Source organism: Equus quagga, chromosome 5 (assembly GCF_021613505.1).
Source record: "Equus quagga isolate Etosha38 chromosome 5, UCLA_HA_Equagga_1.0, whole genome shotgun sequence".
In the NCBI taxonomy this organism is placed as follows: Eukaryota; Metazoa; Chordata; class Mammalia; order Perissodactyla; family Equidae; genus Equus; species Equus quagga.
In genome coordinates, this window is record NC_060271.1 from 118435089 (window position 1) to 118454783 (window position 19695).

The following is a 19695-nucleotide window of genomic DNA, read 5'->3' on the forward strand; positions in this document are numbered from 1 at the left end:
GTGAGTGCCTAGGAGTGTGATTGCTGGATCGTATGGTGAGGGTATGTTTAGCTTTGTAAGAAACTGCCTGTCTTCCAAAGTAGCTGTAGCATTTTGCATTCCCAGTAATTTAAAAAATTTATATCCTAGCACCCTAACTGTCTTTAAAAAGTAAGTCTTTGTTCTGTAAAATTAAACTTCATCTGGAATGAATTCATGTTCTAGTTGTTGCTTGTATTGGCTGTCTTTCTTAGTGTTATATTTCCTTATGTGTTTGAAGTTTTGATTTACAGATGCATTTCAGCGTGAATGCTTTTGATTTTGTTTTTCCTATTTCTGTGTTCACCCTTCTCTGTGTGGTGATATATCTGGTGCTTCCATTGACTTACTGGATCCTAGTCAAGAAATCAGATATGATAATGGTGGGTCAGGGGTCCTGCTCTTTGAGGTAATTGGGGCTATTTTAGATCTACTCACAGAGTATGTGAATGTCTCAGTTCAGTTCCTGGTCATGAGGCTGTGTTTTTATCTTCCCACTTTTCCAAGCCCAGAGCATTATATAAACCATAGTTGAATAGCAGTGATGATAATGGGCATTTTTATCTTTTTCCTGAATGGGAATGCTTCCAGTGTTTGACTATTAGATATGAGATTACTGAAGGCTTCTGGTAGATGTCTTTTGTCAATTTAAGGAAGTTTTCTTCTGTTCTTGCTTTGTATTTTTTTTTTTTTGAGGAAGATTAGCCCTGAGCTAACTGCTGCCAATCCTCCTCTTTTTGCTGAGGCAGACTGGCCCTGAGCTAACATCCATGACCATCTTCTTGTACATTTTTTATATGTGGGACGCCTACTATAGCATGGCTTGCCAAGTGGTGCCATGTCCGCACCCGGGATCCGAACCAGTGAACCCCGGGCCACCGAAGCGGAACTTGCACACTTGACCGCTGCTCCATTGGGCCGGCCCCTTGGTTTGTATTTTTATTGGGTGTTGAATTTTATTGAGGAACTTGTTGGGGCATTTGTTGAAATTATCATTTTTTTCTCTTTAATCTGTTAAGAGTGGGACAGGCCTTTCTGAGTTGTAGATAACTGAGGGGAACAGATGTATTGTATATGATTTACTTGTCAATGTGTTTCTAACAAAAAAAGGAACCTTTAAAGAAAACATATTTTGATCTTAAATTTTTGTATATTAACAACAAAACAGGACTGAAAAGCAGGTTTGGACTAAATATTCTTGTAACTAAGCTTCACTATAATGAAATAATGCTCAGTAAAACAACAAAACACTTTTTTTGGTACCTTCTGAGACTCTACCAGGACTTTTCCAGCTCCTAAGCTTTCCAGCTTCTTCCTGGCTTCTTTTTCTAGACTCTTTACTCCTTCTTTTTAATTTTTATCTCTGTATGCTTCGTCTCCTCTTGCCAGAGAGAGACTTTCTTCTGTAAGTAATAATAACTGTTATTTATTGTGAAGTTACTGTGTGTCAAGGAGTTTTCATAAATAATGGCTTCTCTCTAAGTATTAGAATTTTGTAAGCTAAGTATGGTGTCTCCAGTGGATGAGTGAGGAAATTGAGCTCAGAGAAGTTAAAACTTGTTTAGGGCCACACAGCTTATCAGTGACAAGGGGTAGTATCTGAGCCCAGGTCGGACTGCACAGCCATGTCCTTTCTACATTGCTGTCTCTAAACAGGACTGTTTTGTGTTCCGAGTTACTTGGGTTTTCTCCTTTGGTTTGACCTCCTGATTCCTGAGCGCGGCGTAGGACCGCTTTGTGTCTCCAGTGTGATTTTTTTGAGGGGTTTTTCGTTTGGTCAGGTCCTTCACTGCTTTTTAGCAGTCTGATGTTGTACATCTTCTTGAGAGAGATTTCTTATGACTGAATCTTTCTTTTTTTTTTTTTTTTAAGATTTTTTTTATTTTTTTCCTTTTTTTCCTCCCCAAAGCCCCCTGGTACATAGTTGTATATTCTTCGTTGTGGGTCCTTCTAGTTGTGGCATGTGGGATGCCGCCTCAGCGTGGTCTGATGAGTAGTGCCATGTCCGCGCCCAGGATTCGAACCAACGAAACACTGGGCCGCCTGCAACGGAGCGCGCGAACTTAACCACTCGGCCACGGGGCCAGCCCCATGACCGAATCTTTCTTAACTGCACAAACCAAAATAGAATAAATAGTGTCTTGGATAAGCCTGTGGGCTCTCGAGTAAACTATTTTGGTTGACTTTGAGTTTATTTTCCTTTAGCTTTTTAAGCGTTATGAAATATTGGCCCTCAAAGAGGTATAGAGAATAAACATAGTGAAAACCTGTGTACACACCGCTTAAGAAACTAGACTCCTTTTAAAATTGGACCTCCGAGTAACTCCTCCCCAGTTGTATTCTCTTCCACTTCCAAGGAAACCACTATTCTGAATTTGATGTTTTTCATTCTTGTACTTATTTTCATACTCTTGTTACATATGTAAATAGCCCTAATATGTATAGTATTGTTTTGCATTAGAATTATATTAACAGTGTTAAATATATCTCTTTGTAACTTGTTTTCTTTTCTCTCAGTGCTGAAAGACTCATGCATATGGATATATGGCTCGAGTGCATTCATTTTCTTGGCTGAATAGGATTCTTTTGTGTGACTATATCACAATTTACTTTTGTATTTTCTTGTGAATTGGCATGTAGTTTGTTCTGATTTTTTTTTTTTTTGCTGTTACAAATAATGCTGCTATGGATGTTCTTGTCACATCTCCTTGTGCACACGTGTCTTTTAGAGTGTGTACCCAGGAGTAAACCACGGGCTTGTGTGCCATGCACATCTTCACCTTTACTGGATATTGCTAAATTCCTCTCCGAAGTGGTTCTACCAATTTACATTCCCACCAGGGATGTGTGGCTTCTCTTGCTTCCCTGCCTTGTCAAGCTGTGGTATTGACAGGGTTTGTGATTTTTGCACATCTGCTGGATATATAATATAATCTTGTTTTGGTTTTTGGTTTATGTTTTTCTGATTACTAGTGAGTTTAAACGTTGCTCCATGTTTTTGTTGGCTCTTTAGGTTTTCTCTTCTGTGATTTGCTTGTTTTCATCATTTACATGTTTTTCTACTGTTTGTCTTTTTCATATTGATTTATAATTTTTACTACATTTTGGATGCTTATATTTCACTTACATGGCTTCAAATATGTTCTTACAGTTTGTGGCTTTTTTTTTTTTTTAAGATTTTATTATTTCCTTTTTCTCCCCAAAGCCCCCCGGTACATAGTTGTATATTCTTCGTGGTGGGTTCTTCTAGTTGTGGCATGTGGGACGCTGCCTCAGCGTGGTCTGATGAGCAGTGCCATGTCCGCGCCCAGGATTCGAACCAACGAAACACTGGGCCGCCTGCAGCGGAGCGCGCGAACTTAACCACTCGGCCACGGGGCCAGCCCCACAGTTTGTGGCTTTTAAAACTTTGTTTTCGGGGCTGGCCGCGTGGCCAAGTGGTTAGGTTTGCACGCTCCACTTCGACGGCCCAGGGTTTTGCTGGTTCGGATCCTGGGCGCACACATGGCACTGCTCGTCAAGCCATGCTGAGGCGACGTCCTGCGTAGCACAACCAGAGGCACTCAAAACTAGAATATACAGCTATGTACTGGGGGGCTTTGGTGAGAAGCAAAAAAAAAAAAAAGAAGATTGACGACAGATGTTAGCTCAGGGCCAATCTTTAAAAAAACAAAAACAAAACTTTGTTTTCTTTTTCTCTTTTTTTCCTAGGAAAGATTAGCCCTGAGCTAACATCTGTGCCAATCTTCCTCCACTTTATATGTGGGATGCTGCCACAGCATGGCTGACGGGTGGAGTAGGTCCATGCCTGGGATCCAAACCCACGAACCTGAGCTGTCAAAGTAGAGCTTGACAAACTTAACCACTAAGCCATGGGGCTGGTACCTAAAACTTTTTTAAAATAGGATCTTTTGATGCACCAAAGTTTTAAGTTTGTGGTTTTAATTTATTGTTTATGAAATCTTCCCTACAGACCGGAGACAGAGAAAAATTATCCTAATGTCTTCACATATAGAAGGGTGGTATAATGGACGAGGATTTAGGGGTTCTGGGTTTCTGTTTCCATTTCTTTGTTGTGAAATACAACTGTAAGCTGGGACAAGACATTTTATTTACTTAGATGTGCAAAATTTGGGGTCTAAGTTAGGTTATTTCTAAGCCCTTGCAATCTGATTCTCTCTTGCCTTGCTGGTGGTTTTTGTAGTTCATCATCATTAATACCAATGTGTTAACCGAAATTAAAGATAGGAGAACTCAGAAAAGAAGTTGTTACCATCCAGGATTTTGATGTGGAAGCGGCACCCTGCTGTCATGGTCAAAAAGAATTATAAATAATTTGATTTAGGTTGCAACACATTTAATTGGTCTTATTTTCTTTTCATTAATTCCAAAGTCATTTGAAGAAGTAATTCTTATCTATCTTTCTAAAAAAAAAATCTCTCTTGGGATAAGCTTAACTATAGAAATAATGAACAAGGGTACTTTTCCTGAAATATGACTATGAAAACTAGAGCTTTGCATGTCATTTCAAGAGTGTATTTTTTTCTTTATTGTTCATATGTTTTTAATATTTCCTTATTATGTAAGTAATTTAGTATCTTTGCTTAGAAGTAAAATTTGCTCTTATGAACTAAGCAGCCCATGGCAGGTTTTAGGGAAAACTATGACATTTGTCTTTAGCAGATGAGAGGCACCTGTTTCTCTTTTTTTGTGGCTTGCTTTCCCCTATTTTCCTACATTCTGTTCTCTCATTTCTTGGGCACATTGCACTTCTACCTCTTTACCTCCTTTCAGTTTTGTTAAAACCTTTTCTCTATTCCAAATTTAAAATGTTTCAGATGATTGATAACAAAATATTTATTCTTCTTCCAAGTCTATGTTTTTATACTTTTAAATAAATCAGAAGATCTGTAAATTAAGAAAAAGGAGCTTAGCCGATAGAATTCTAGTCTAGGCATCATACAAGAGGGTAGTCACATGCTAACATCAACAACAACAATAATAATACAAAAATAATAATATTAGGCTCTTATTTTGTGCCGGGCATTGTGCTAAATGCTTTCTGTAATTTATTTCATAGTTACTACAGCTCTCTGAGGTTGTACTTGCTGTTCAGAGCCTTGTGTAATAGTGGAATGCAGTTATTGAATGTTTTTTATTGGAACCTATTGGAACTTTTCCAGATTTGTGAAAAAGAAAATCTGTAGGGTTTTACAAACATTTACTTTCCCTGGCATTTTTTTTTTTTTTTTAAATCTGAAAGAGAAGAGAAAAGTATTAGAGGAAGGATAGTTGAAAATTTTCTTGAAATAAGCAAGGCAGTTAGTTCTCTTTCAGGGAAGTTTGACTGGTTACAGCTAAGTGCTTCTTAGTGATGGTCTCAGTCATCTCTGATTTCTTAATTCAGTAGGCATCCAGAAAAACTGACGCGAGTTTTGCTGGGAGACAGTGAACTTGCGCAAGAAGTTTTGATACCTGTATGCTTTGAAGTAACTGAGACATAGAGGGTTAAGACATTAACAAAAAGATTCAAGGGAAATGAAGGATATTTAACACTTAGGCGCAGCACAGAGACATTCTGGAAACATTTCTAGAGCCTGCTCTTTGCTTTAGTCTTTACTGTGGGAGTTACTTAACTTCTGCCCGAAGACTTAATCTAACTCTGGAATGCATCACTTCCTAAGCAGGACAAACAAGGGTCCAGCCTTTTGTTGCACAGGCCTCCGGACCCCATTTAACTCTGGCCTAAGGTCTGATCCAGCACCACCGTTTGGAGACCTGTATGCTTCCCTCGCTCCTGGAGTCCTGGTGTTTGCCCTGGAGGGGGCGACGTGGCACAGTCGAAAGAAAGGGCTGTAGAGTCAAATCGGTTCCCTAACTCCCTGCATTACTAGCTTTGTAACCTTAGGCCAAATTAGCTAACCACTTAGGCGCTGAATTTCCTCATCTAATTCTGCTATCCATATTCCTCAAGCCTAGCACAGTCCCATCTTCTCATTCTAGATTTTTTAAAAAGCAATGGTTTCCCAAGGGGGAGGCATGCAAAATGATCCTCTAGGCAGGGTATAGCAAGAGCATATGGGCACTGGACTTTTCCTGCTATCTAGTGCACAGGTTGACACTTGACTCCTTCTGCATGTCTGATGATGTACACCAGGTGTGGAAAGCGAGGTAACCTGAGAGGAGCATAGTGGGGACACCGCCACCTGGAGGGGCCGAGAATGCAAGCTTCCTTATTTGTGTACTTACTTTTCATTCGGATGTATGACACTTCACCCCTGCCTGGTTCGGTGGTCTTTCAGATTAGTATATTATCTGATTTGAATGAAATGAACCTTGCTATATAGACAAAGGGTTTAAAAAGACTCCTGCAAAGAAACTGCACATTGAAGTTTCAGATTCACTCAAAGGTTGAAGAAATATTGCAACGACATATGAGCAGCAAGAAAAAAGCACAGCTGACACGTCCATTTATATTATGAGCTTGTTGTCAGTTAAATGCAAAGTACAAAACAATAATGATCTAAGCAGTAAAAAAAAAAACCCTGAAAATTATTAAAAATACTGTTTCATATATGGGTTTATATGCACTGTTGAGTATATTGTGCCTTAAGATATTCATTAATGATAGTATGAGGCTAACATTACCAGTTGAGATATTGTAAAACTAAGCATTCAGAATATGAAGACAAACTTATTGAGCCTTTTCAATAATTGTGAGTGATAATTACAGTCAGGTGCTAATTAATCTAGCACCTTAAAATTTTATTAACAATGATACACTTATAGAAATTTCTTCGGAGTTTTCTTAGTTTAGGAGTAAAAGACAAAAAACCATAAACCTTTGTTCTTCCTGTTTTGGTAAGAGTGGCTAAAATAATATATAGTCAAATTAATAATTTTAGTTTGGGGACAAACTAAATGCATCCTTTGCTAGCAAATATTGTTGGGATACTCACGGAAGACATTGCTGAAGATTTGAAGTAATAAATATTATACCAAATTATGGAGTTTGTGAGAGTTCCTGTACATTTGGATAAAAGTATAGAGCTTATGGTATTTGGTATACTCCATTTTAATAATAAAATATATGGAGACCTGCCCTTTTTTCCTCCCAAACCACTAAAGAAAAGGTTTACCAGAGAATATGCTCAAAGTAAATGACTTCAAATTTTATTATGAAATAGGACATATAAAGCATAAAGAATAATGCAGTGTACCCAGAACCCAGCCTAATAAGTAAAACATAGCTAGTAGAGGTGGTATCCCTCTGCAGTGACATTATTCTGCTTCCATCTCCAGAAGTAGTCACTTTTCTGAAATTGGTGATGCGTGTTTCATGTGCACTTGGAAAGAATTTGTGTTTCGTCATTATTGGGTGGAATGTTCCATAAATGTCAGTTAGATCCAGTTTGCTGATGGTGTTGCTCAGTCCTTCCACACCCATCTTTCTGCTTGTATCGATCATGGAGGAGCGTTGAGGTTTCCAAGTATGTGTGCATTTGTCAGTTTCTCCTTTCAGTTCTATCAATTTTTGCTTAGTGTATTTTGAGGCACTATCATTAGGTATGTAGACATTTAGGATTGTTATGTGTTACAGGCCCAACAATACAATTTTATAGATATTGTTTCATGCAGTTGCTTTTTAAATCAGTTAAGAGAATAAAGGAAAAGAAATATGTAATTGTACTGTCTTTAAAAAAATAAACTTTATTTTTTAGAATAGTTTTAAATTTACTGAAAAATTGAACAATAATAGAGAGTTCCTATGTGCATCCCATCCTCTGTTCCCTCTGTTTAACATTTTACATTAGTTTGGTTCATTTGCTACAATTAATGAACCAATGATGACACATTATTATTAGCTAAAATCAGTACTTTATTCAGATTTCCTTAGTGTTTACCCAGTTGCCTTCTCTGTTCCAGAATCCCATCCAGGGCACCACATTACACTTAGTTGTCATGTCTCCCTAGACTTCTCTTGGCTTTGTCAGTTTCTCAGACTTCTGATCCAGTTTTTTTCTCTTTTCTTTTTTTTTCCCTGCTTTTTCTCCCCATATCCCCCCAGTACATAGTTGTACATTCCAACTGTGGGTCCTTCTAGCTGTGGCATGCGGGATGCCACCCCACCGTGGCCCAACGAGTGGTGCCATGTCTGTGCCCAGGATCCAAACCAGTGAAACCCTGGGCCGCCAAAGCAGAGCGTGCAAAGTTAACGACTCAGCTGTGGGGCAGGTCCATGATCCAGTTTTTGATGAAACTTGGCAGCTTTGAGGAGTACTAGTTAGGTATTTTGTAGATTTTCCCTCAATTGAGTTTTGCTTGATGGTTTTCTCATGATCAGACTGGGTTGAGAGGTTTTTGGGAGGAAGACCGCAGAGGTAAAATGCCATTTTCATCACATCATGTCAAGGGTACATAACTGTCAACGTGATTTATCACTACTGATCCTTGAGCTTGATCACCTGGCTGAGGTGGTGTTTGTCAGCTTTCTCCACTGTCATGTTATTTCCACCTCCCCCTTTTCCTCCTTGGAAAGAAGTCGTCACTGTGTGCAGCTCACACTTGAAGAGTGGGGAGTTATGCTCCACTTTCTTCAGGGTGGAATATCTACCTAAATTATTTGGAATTCTCCTGGTTCCTTTTATTGGTGAATGACTTTATAAACCAAAATTTGGGAACTAGGTTTGCTCATTGCTATTGGGATATTGTTGTTTCTAGCTCCTCTGAGTTGACAGAGTAAGGATATATATGTGTGTGTATTAACCCATGTATGTCCACATATGTACAAACACTTCTATATGTAACTGTCTGTGTCTATATTAAGCTACACATGAACTTATACTGATGTCTCCAAGTGTAATCCATCACCTTAGGGATCATTGTAGCTTCTTTCCCACTTTGCTTATCTGTAACCTCACACTCCACCATCCGCCGTCTATTTACTTAATTGTTCAGTTCCAGTATACGTGCAAAGCCATATCAGAATTGTTAACCCATAACCTGTGGGAAGCTAGAGTCTAGTACCTGTGTATGTTTTGTTTTGCCTTTAGTCTTACAGACTCCATTCATTTCCAGAGTTACTTAGGTCACTACTTTTTGCCCACTCTCTTCAGTGAGACTGTTTCATACATTGTAATGTGGTTAGGTTGTTTGGTCACATTCTGCATTTCATCCTCGGATCCTCTGACATCCTAAAGGATTAAAAAAAAATGTACATACATTAAGGTTCACTCTGTATTGTAGATTTCTGTTGGTTTTGACACATGCATAGTGTCATGTCTCCACCCTTACGGTATCATATGGGAGTTTCACCACCCTAAAAACTCCCCTGTGCTTTGCCTAGTCATCCCGCTTCTCTTCCCCTCGGATCTCTGGCATCCACTGATCATTTTACTATTTGTATAGTTTTGTTTTTCCTGGAAGGTCATAAAATTGGAATCATACACTATGTAGCCTTTTCAGACTGGCTTTTTTCACTTCGCAGTGTGCATTTCAGCTTCCTCCATGTCTATACATGGCTTGATAGCTCATTTATTATTGCTGAACAATATTCCATTTATGAAAGTACCACAGTTTGTTTATCCATTCATCTATTGAAGGGCATCTTGGTTGCTTTCAGTATCTGGCAATTATGAGTAAAACTGGTATAAACTCTTGGGTGTAGGTTTTGTTTGAATATAAGTTTTCAACTCAGTTGGGTAAATAACTAGTGGTGCAATTGCTGGATCAAATGGTAGGACTATGATGAGTTTCTAAGAGACTGCCAAACTATCTTCCAGCGTGGCTGTTTGTGCGTTCCCACTAGCCACGGATGGAGTTCCTGTTGCTCTACATTCTTGTTAGCACTTGGTATTGTCAGTTTTTTGGATTTTAGCCATTCTAGTAGGTGTATAATGGTATCTTATTGTTGTTTTAATTTGTAATTTCCTAATGACAAATGATGTTGAACGTCTTTTTATATGCTTATTTACCATTTGTATATCTTCTTTGGTGGGGTATCTTTTTTTTTTTCTTCGTCTTCTCCCCAAAGTCCCCCAGTACATAGTTTTATATTCTAGTTGTGAGTGCCTCTGGTTGTGCTATGGGGGACGCCACCTCAGCATGGTCTGATGAGTGCTGCCATGTCTGTGGCCAGGATCTGAACCAGCAAAACCCTGGGCCGCCGAAGCAGAGTGTGCGAACTTAACCACTCGGCCACAGGGCTGGCTCCTGATCATTTTTTAATTGGGCTGTTTCTTATTGAGTTTTAAGAGTTTTTTTTTTATAATTTGGATTCAAGTCCTTCATCAGATATGTGTTTTGAAAATAATTCTTTTACTCTGGGGCTTGTCTTTTCTTTCTCTTAATGGTATCTTTTTCAGAGCAGTTAATTTTGTTAAGATCCAACCTACCAATTTTTTCTTTCATGGATTGTGCTTTTGGTGTTGTATCTAAAAACTCATTCATTCATTGGGCTTTGGGCCTAGAACATTAAACAGGCTCTTCTAAGAACTTATAGTTTCAAGTCTTTAGATTGAAGAAATTTTGCTTACATTCTCATAGCTAAGACTCGGGTCTTCTTTACATTTTGTAGACTAAGGCTATGCTCTGGTTCTTCTTTTTTTCTTTTGTGAGGAAGATTGGCCCTGAGCTAACATCTGTGTGAGTCTTCCTCTATTTTGTGTGGGATATCACCTCAGCATGGCTTGATGAGCAGTGCCAGGTCTGTGCCTGGGATCTGAACCTGCAAACCCTGGACCACTAAAGCCAGAATGCACAAACTTAACCACTACACCACTGGGCTGGCCCCCCCTTTTTAAAAAAAATTTTGCTTCAAAGATGTTTATTGCATTGTTCAGAATACTAGATAATTGGAAATAATTGCCAACAGTCAAGGCTTGGATGAATGATTGTGATAAAATTACATTCTACCATTCAGAATTATGTTTTGAAGAGTACTCAATGACCCGGGAAGGTATTCAAATATATTGTTAAATTTTTTTCCCCAGCTTTATTGAGGTACAGTTGACAAATAAAATTGTATACATTTAAAGTGTACAACATGATGATTTGATATATGTATATATTGTGAAATGATTACCATAATTAAGTTATAACACATCTATCACCTCACATAGTTACCTTTTTTTGTGGTGGTTTAAGATCTATTCTCTGAGCAAATTTCAAGTATATAGTACAGTATTATCAATTATAGTCACCATGCTGTACATTCGATCCTCAGAACTTAATCATCTTACAACTGAAAGTTTGTATCCTTTGACCGACATCTCCCCCATTTCCCCCACTCCCCAGCCCCTGGCAACCACCATTCTACTCTATTTCCATCATGAGTTTGACTTTTTTTTGTTTTATTAGATTACACATATGAGTGAGAGCATATAGTATTTGTCTTTCTCTATCTGGCTTATTTTACTTTGCGGTCTGATTTTTTTAATCGGGTGGAATGAAGCTCCTGAGTCCGGTGATTAGGATCCAGTGCAGATCAAACACGTTTGAATAAGTACACCCAGTGGATTTCTCTGTCTGTCCACAGGATGAACTACAGGAAGAAGGGGGTGCAGAGTCCTGAGATCATGGTGTCATAGAATTTTATTTGTGCATTCATGTGGACAAAGATTTTGGCAGTTGAAATGGGAAAAAAGGGTGGATATGAGAGTGACTATGAGGAAGGAAATGGCAGAGTTTGAAATGAGACTTAGTATGTGAAGGGAACGATAAGGAGGTGTTGGTTATCTCTAGATTGTGAGGCTAAGAAAAGGCAAAGTGCCAGGAGTCCAAGTGGAAGGAAGTAGAGAGATGACCTTCCATTCATGTAAGTGTTGGTCTTCAAGATGCTATCAGGAAGACAAGGACATATAATGACATGGGGCAGTAGGATTAGTCCTTTGTTGATGTGGACCTGGTACACGCATAATTACAAAGATGCAGGTATTAATATCCACAGAGCACTGAGATGGAGTTGCCTATCACTAAGGCCCAGGAAAAATCATTTATAGTAACCTTAGTTTATGTGTACCCTGTGAATTTGGATTTTAGGTAATCTGAATGATAAGCTTGGTTGAAATGAAAAGATTTAATATTTTATTTTGAGTTCTCCCAGAAGCTGACTCTTAGACAAGGATTTGAGTGCAAGTATTTTGTTTTGGAGGTTATTCCAGGAAATCCAGTAGGGGACCAGGAAGAGAGATACAGAAAGGAAGTTAGCAAATGAAGGGTTTATGAAGGATGTTACCACTGTGGGTAAGGAGCTTATTCCCACTGGGGAGCTCTCTGAACCAGTGTCAAACATGTCCCTAGAGTTATGGCATTGAGAGGGCGAGATAGGTGGGGTATTTATATACTAACTCCATCAGTCACTGGTTAAGACTCCAGGGAGTGGCAAATCCATAGTATTTTAGACCTGCCATGCAGGGAACAAAATGGACTTGAGCGGTCAGAGAAAGCCATCAGGCTAAAAAAAAAAAAAAAAAAAAAAAAGGTGCTGTCAATCCAGTATAGATGGAATTGGTAAAGGTTGGGCAACATGGGGAAGGGGAATACCTTTTGACTCTTTCCATAATACCCTGCCATGCTGTTCCAGCATCTCCAATTCATTTTCTATAGGTCTGGGAGAGAGGAGGCTGGGATAGACAGGACCAGCGCCCATCTTGGGGGATTTTCCTGGACGTCAGGCGTTCCTCATGCAGGTTTAGAGGAAATAACCATCATGGGATGACATCCCCAGAGGACAGCGCTGTGACTGCCAAGCAGCGGGGGTAGGAGGGGTGCCCTAGGCACAGCTGCGCCCCCGGACAGCAGGGCTTCGATGTCGGGCTCGACGTCAATGTCGATGGTAGGAAAGCGGCAACTCTAAACTCTACCTGCGCACGGGCACACCGTCCAGGCCCACCAGGAACTTCTCGAAGTTCCAGGCGACGTCGTCGCGGTACGCGGGAGACCAGGTGATGAACGCGGGGGTCGGTCACGAGCGCGGTGGCGTCTTCACGGGGTCGCGGGCAGAGCCTCCCGCAGGAGGGCGAAGAGCCGGTGCGCCTGCGCGCCGTTCTCCTCGCGCTTCTCCAAGTGAGTGAAGTTGGCCTGGAACCCGCCGCCGGGTCGGAAGTACTGGAGGGAATTCAGGATCTTTTCGTGCTTGGCCGGATGCCAAGACCAGGATGTTCTCCTGAGGCCGGAACTGGTTGCACGGAAGCCGAGCACGACCAGGCCCTGGCCCGAGGCGCCGCTGCAGCCGGTTCACCTGGGTGTAGCCCTGGACCGTTGTGCCTCAAAGCGATGCCACGTTGTCGCCGAGCAGCACCTTGTCCCGCAGGAGCCCAGGCTCCCGGGCCCCGCGCCGGCGGGCTGCAGCGAAGGCGTCCGCGAGCGCTGCCCCGAGCTGAGCGGCGCGCGGGGCGTGGGGGTCCGAGAAGCGAAGCGTACTTTGCGCGCTTTCAAAATTCGAATTTGGGCTTGATTTTTAGCACAATGGGCGCTTAAGTTGTAGGAGCTGAGTTTTCCTAAAATGCTGCCATGGAGGTCTTCTGGCTGGCATACCCTGCTCTGAGTTGGTACTTAGCTGATTTAAGCCTTGACATTTTCTCTCTTCTTTGCATCAATGCAAATATTTTTCTCCCACTGGGTAGCTTGTCTTTTAATTTCTTTATTGGTTTCTTTCATAGAACAAAAGTGTTTAATTTTGTTCATGTCCAGATTATCATTTTTTTCTCTTATTGTTTGTGCTTTTGGTGTAATGTCACACTTTTAGTGTGATATGACCAGACCATGAAGATTTTCTCCTGTGTTTTCTTCTACAAGTTTTATGCTTTTACATTTTACACTTACATCTACTACTTTGAATTAGTTTTTTTTTAATATGGTGTGAGCTACAGGTCGAGGTTCATCTTTTTGACATATGGATAACCAGTTTTTCCAACAGCAAGGCTATCCTTTCTACATTGAATTTCCTTTGCACCTTAAAATAAAAAATCAAATGGCCATATTTGTGTGGCTTTATTTCTGGACTCTGTCCTGTTCCATTGATCTGTGTACCTATCCCTTTGCCAATACCATCCTGTATGGATCATTGTAGCTTTTTCGTAATTCTTAAAACTGAGTAGGATGATCCTCCAACTTTATTCTTCCTTTTCACAATGGTCTTGTCTATTCTGTTCCTTTTGCCTATCCATATAAAATTTAGAATTATGTATATTTACAAAAAATTCTGTTGTGATTTTGATTAGACCATCTGATTAGATGGCATGTCTTTCTGTTTTGTTTAGGTCTTTAAAAAATTTCTTTCATCAGTGTTTCGTAGTTCCAATATACAGATCTGTACATATTTTGTTAGTGTATACCCAAGCATCTTATTTTTGTTAGAGATATTATAAATGCTATTTAAAAAATACACCATTTCTAGTTGTGGATTTCTAATATATAGAACTGTGGTTGAATTTAGGTTTTGACCTTGTGTCCTGCAACATTGTTAAACTCACTTTTTAGTTCTCAGAGCTTTTCTGTATGCTCCTTTGGATTTTCTACAAACATAATCATGTAGTCTGCAAATAGGGATAGGTTTATTTCTTAATTTCCAATCTGTTTGCCTTTTATTTCTTTTCTTGTCTTATTTCACTGGCTAAGACATTCCATATAATGTTGAATAGAAGTGGTGAGAGTGGACATCCTTGCCTTGTTCCCAGTCTTAGAGGGAAAGCATTCAGTTTTTCACCATTCAGTGTGATGTTAGCTGTAGGCTTTTTTGTAGATGCCCTTTATCAGCTGGAGAAAGTTTTTATTTCTAGTTTGCTGAGAATTTCATGAATGGACATTGTATTTTGTCAAATGCTCATTCTGCATCTGATATGAGCATGTGTTTTTTTCTTTAGATTGTCAATATGTTGGGTTATATTGATTAATTTTCAGATATTGAATTGGCCTTGCATTCCTGGGATAAACCCTAGTTGCTTCTGGAGTTTTTATATATTGCTGGATTAAATTTATTATATTTTGTTGAGGATTTTTGTGTATGTTCATGAGGGGTATTGTTTATTTGCTTTTGCACGGTCTTTGTCTATTTTGGTATCAGAAATTACTGGCCTTTTAAAATGAATTGAAAGGTGTTCTTTTGTATTTTCTGGTAGAGATTGTGTGAAATTGGTGTTATTTCTTCTAACATCTTTTCTAATGCTGCTCCTTCATTTGTAATGTTTCAGGTTTCCTTCTGGAATCATTTCCCTTCTTCCTGAACAACTTCATTTAGCAGTTTTTTTTAGGGCATGTCTGCTGGTTACAGATTCTCTTAGTTTAATTTCTGAAGGATTTATTCTCTCAATTAGAATTCTAGTTTCACAGTCTTTTCTTTCAGCATTCAAAAATGTTGTTCCACCATCTTCTGACCTCCATAGTTTCTGATAAGAAATCCATAGTAACTCATATCATTATTCCCCTATAATAGGAGCTGGCAAACTATGGCCTGTGGGCTGACTGCCTCTTTATTTTCTAGGTAAAATTTCAACAAGGCCACACCTGTTTGTCTACATCTTGTCTATGGCTGCTTTCATGCTACGATGGCAATGCTGAGTGGTTGTGATGGAGACCGTATGGCCTGCAAACCTAAAATATTTACTGTTTAGCCCTTTAAGAAAAAATTTGCTGATCCCTATCCTATGGGTAAATTCTTTTATTCTAGCTTCTTTTAAGAGTTTTTCTTTCTTTAGTATTCAGCAGTTTGATTATGATGTGTCTGTTGTGATGGATTTCTTTGGCTTTAACTTGTTTGGGGTTTTCTCAGTTTCTTGAATTTGTAGGTATGTCTTTCACCAAACTTGGCAAGTTTTTAGCCATTATGTCTTCATGTATTGTTTTAGCACTGCATCACCACACACTTCTTTCCTCCTCCTGGATTCCAATGACGTGATGGATGTTAGACCTTTTGTTTTTGTCTGCCAAGTCCCTTGGGCATTATTCCTTTTTTAAAAATCTTTTTTCTGTTGTTCGGATTGGATAATTTCTGTTTGACCTGTCTTGAAGTGTACTGACTCTTTCCCTTGTCGTCTCCGTTCTGCTGTTGAGTCCATCCAGTGGATTGTTCCCCCTCAGTTATTTTATATTTCAGTTCTAACATTTCCATTTGATGCTTCTTTATATCTTTTGCTTCTCTGCTGACATTTAATATTTTAGCTTTTGTTTCAAGAGTGTTTGTGATTACAGATTTGAGTGTTTTTATAATAGCTGCTTTAAAGTCTCTGTTAGGTTACTCCAACATCTGTGTCATCTCATCAGTGACATCTGTTGATTGTCTTTTTCCCTTGTGAGTTAAGATTTTCTTGGCTTTTGGTTTGCGAAATAATTTTGTATTTTTTCCTGGACATTTTGAACATTATAAGACTTTGAGTCTTCTTTAAATCTAATGGAGAATGTTGGTATTTTTGTTTTAGCAGGCACTGACCTGGTTAGATTTAGTCCATAGGTTTCTGTCCACTTTCTAAGGGCTGTGGTTCTAACATCAGTTCAATTATCAAATCCTTTTCAGTGCTGTTCAGGTGTGTGCCACCTATGATCAGTCTGGGCCCGAGGTGGAGGTCCTTCTGTAAGCTCACTTATCAAAGTCATTGGTGTGCTAAATGAGGTCAGATCCCTGAATGTGCAGGTTGGAGAAGAGCCTAGTATTTCAGAAACAGCTCTATGGGGTCGCTTTCCCAAGTTTCTCCTGCTCAGCCATTGCTCTGGTACTTTCTGACGACTCTGAGCTCCCCTTTTCTGTCCTCTGGCCAGAAACTGTCTGCTTCTGCAGTTGTGCCACAATGACATAAGAATAGAGAGAGAAAAAGAGTAGCAGTGGGGCTCCTTTTGGAGCTGCAGCTAACTCAACAGAGAAGAGGGTTCATTTTCTTCACGTTTTTTGACTCCTGTAGTTTCCCAGGCCGGCTGCTTTTGCTGCCACTGCCACTGCCTCTACCACAGGATGGCTTCTTGGCTGGAGTGGGAGAAAATGAAGAAAAGGACCTGGGAAATTTCTCCCACTCTCTCTGGGCTTTGGTCTTCTTTCTTTTCTTCGAGCCAGAAGTAAAGAGTTTCTCCTGGATTTCTGTGTGTGTCCCACAGTGCCAGGTTCAGGGGTTCATGCTGTGTTTGAATTCAAGCCAGGAGATACGAGGGGAAAAAATGTAGACTCCACCTGTGCAGTGGTGCTTTGAATTCTCTATTCTTTCCCAATCCACCTGCTGTTATTTACTTTTCACAGACCTCAAGTATGTCCAGCATCCATTCTGTGCAGGTTTATAGTTGTATTCGATGGGAGAGTGAGGTTGGTATGTGCTCACTCCATCTTACCAGGATCTAGAACTTCCTGGGGCTGGGGTTTTATACCTTGTATCAGTCAGTCATCAGCTGCAGCTGCCTGTCAGCCCCTGTCGGCGTGAGTTACTTCCCCGCATTTCTCAGTAGGGGGAATTCACTCCGCTGAAGGCCATTTTCCAGAGAAGACTACATCTGCGAGAAGGTAGCAGCCAGCTCTCACGGTAGCTGGGGGATCTGTGAGGCTGGGGCCAGGTAAGGGTATCTGGGCAGGGCATGAACTGTATCTGCTGTGTTACAATACTATTTTGTTACTTGCCTTTTGACTTTCATGTCTTGAGTATCTTTTCCTAAGTTAAGTGTACCTGCCTCATTCTCTTCAGTACCTGTGAACTGTGCTATTTCTTTGTATGTCTCTACCATAAATTATTTAGCAGTTTCACATTGGATTTCTCCTCTTTTCCTTCCTCTTCCCCTTCCTTCTTTTCCCCTTCTCTCTCCTCTCTTCCCCTTTCTTTTCCTTTTTAAACAAATAAACAAACATATTTACTGGGCCAAAGGCAGTATGCATTTAACATTTTGGTAAATAATGCCAAATTGCCCTCCAAAATATTTGTCAGTATAAATTCACTAATCGTTTATGACAGTGTCTGTTTTCCCATTGCCTCCAAGGAAAGATATTTAAACATTGTAAAACTCTTTTAAGTACAAACTTCACATGTATTCAACTTTCTAAAAATTGTCAAGCAACACAGTGACAAATTAAAGCTTGAGGAAAACAACCACACCTTACAAATATGTTTTCATTTTCAGGTTTACTTCTAATCTTTATTCCTATACAGATATGACAGTTAAATAATTGTTACTGCAATATTGATACAGTTTCTTTTAATTTTATTGACACATCATAAGCTGATTACCATGTTTAGATTTCATAATTTTTTTAAAAAGAACTGATTATAGTTAGCCTTACCCTATAGCTCTGAATTTTTAGAATCTTCGTATCTGTGAACAATTTTACAAACTTTTAAGAAAATGGATACATGAATAAAATTTCCTAAAGCAACTGAAACATTGGAAACATTGTTTCTGAAGTGTTAGTATCAAATCTTTGTGGTTGTGCATATCTCAATTATCTTTCATACGCTGGAGTCAAATCTTGGGAGTTAGTTTCTGAAATCAGTGAGTACAGGGGAAATCTAATGTAGATAAAAATTCCTTTTTAATTTCCTCAGGAGCAATACCATGGTGGAGACCAACATAGAGTTCTTTCAGTAAGTCTAGCATGGCCAGTTTTTTCTTCATGTTGGAGCTGTTACTTTCTCTTTAGTTAAACACCAGGTGAAGAGTTGGCTTGTATTTAGGGCCTATATTTTGAAAAAAGAGAAGAAAAAGGGGTGCTTACTCTGTCAGAGGCCAGAGGGAACCAAGACTGAGCAGGGAGCTGCATATTTGCTTTCTTCCTCGCACGCTCCTGGGACAGACAGGTGATCCTGGTGTGGAATTGCCCATCTATTTAAAATAATTCTCTCTCTTTCATGTAGTTGAGTTTATATTAGTTAAATGCAAGTGTAGTACAACTCCACTGTAAGTTGTTTTTTTTTTAAACTAGGTAGTTTTAACAACAATAACACAAAATTAAAACCCAATTTATAAGACACTTCTTAGAAAGTTTCTTTGTGCATTATTGGCTTATCAGTGTGATGACCGTTTCGTGATATCTCAGATTGTTCTGGTGTATGTTTTTATGTGTTGTTTGGCTCAGGTTTGTAATAATTGTCTGCGTGATTTAAAGACACCATTATTTTGTCAGTTTAGATCATTAAATTTCTAAAGTGCTGTGTGCTTTGTTAGTTTCAACAAGTCTCAGGACTTTCTTAAAAGAAAATACATTAAATTAAATAACATCCATCATAGTATCATTAAGTGCAAATGAGATTCTCCCTACTAGATTTATAAACTGCATGTGTAGTAGTAGTAATAAATAACAATAATAATGGTAGGAATAAGAATAGCTAACGTTAATGCTCTGCTGACCTTCGGCCAGGCGCTGTCTAAATGGGTTACTGCATTGAATCCTCTCACAGGAATGTAAGCTACATGAAGGTGGGGACTGTGTCTCTTTTATTCACTGCACTATTTCCAGTGCATCTAGATGTGCCTGCCACATAAGAGCTGCTCAATGAATATTTGTCAAATGAAGGGTCGTGGAGCATATGTAGTCATGCCATTTCAGCAATAAGGAGTGAATCTTAGAATGATTAAAGCACTTGCCCAAGGATAGACTTCCAGTAATGCAACTGGAACTCAAACCCATGTGGGATGATCTTTGTCATTTTGACAGTGGGGACATGCTAACCTAATTGCAATATTAATTACTATTGCTTTAGGTTGAGTTGGCAT

The 19695-nt window shown here is 39.4% G+C and overlaps 1 protein-coding gene and 1 pseudogene across 7 annotated transcripts in view; one reads left to right on the forward strand and one right to left on the reverse strand.

The window, feature by feature from the left end:
• Positions 1–19695, forward strand: part of DTNB (dystrobrevin beta) — a 233619-nt gene that overhangs the window by 4747 nt on the left and 209177 nt on the right. Inside the window, exon 1 of one of the 7 annotated variants that reach the window (XM_046662558.1) lies at positions 17429–17547. The exons of the other annotated variants lie outside the window; for them this stretch is intronic. The gene's annotated coding sequence lies outside the window, so the exon portion shown is untranslated. Of the gene's footprint in view, positions 1–17428; positions 17548–19695 lie in introns of those variants that run through there. 7 annotated transcript variants of the gene reach the window in all.
• LOC124239694 (glutathione peroxidase 1-like) lies at positions 12700–14084 on the reverse strand (annotated as a pseudogene).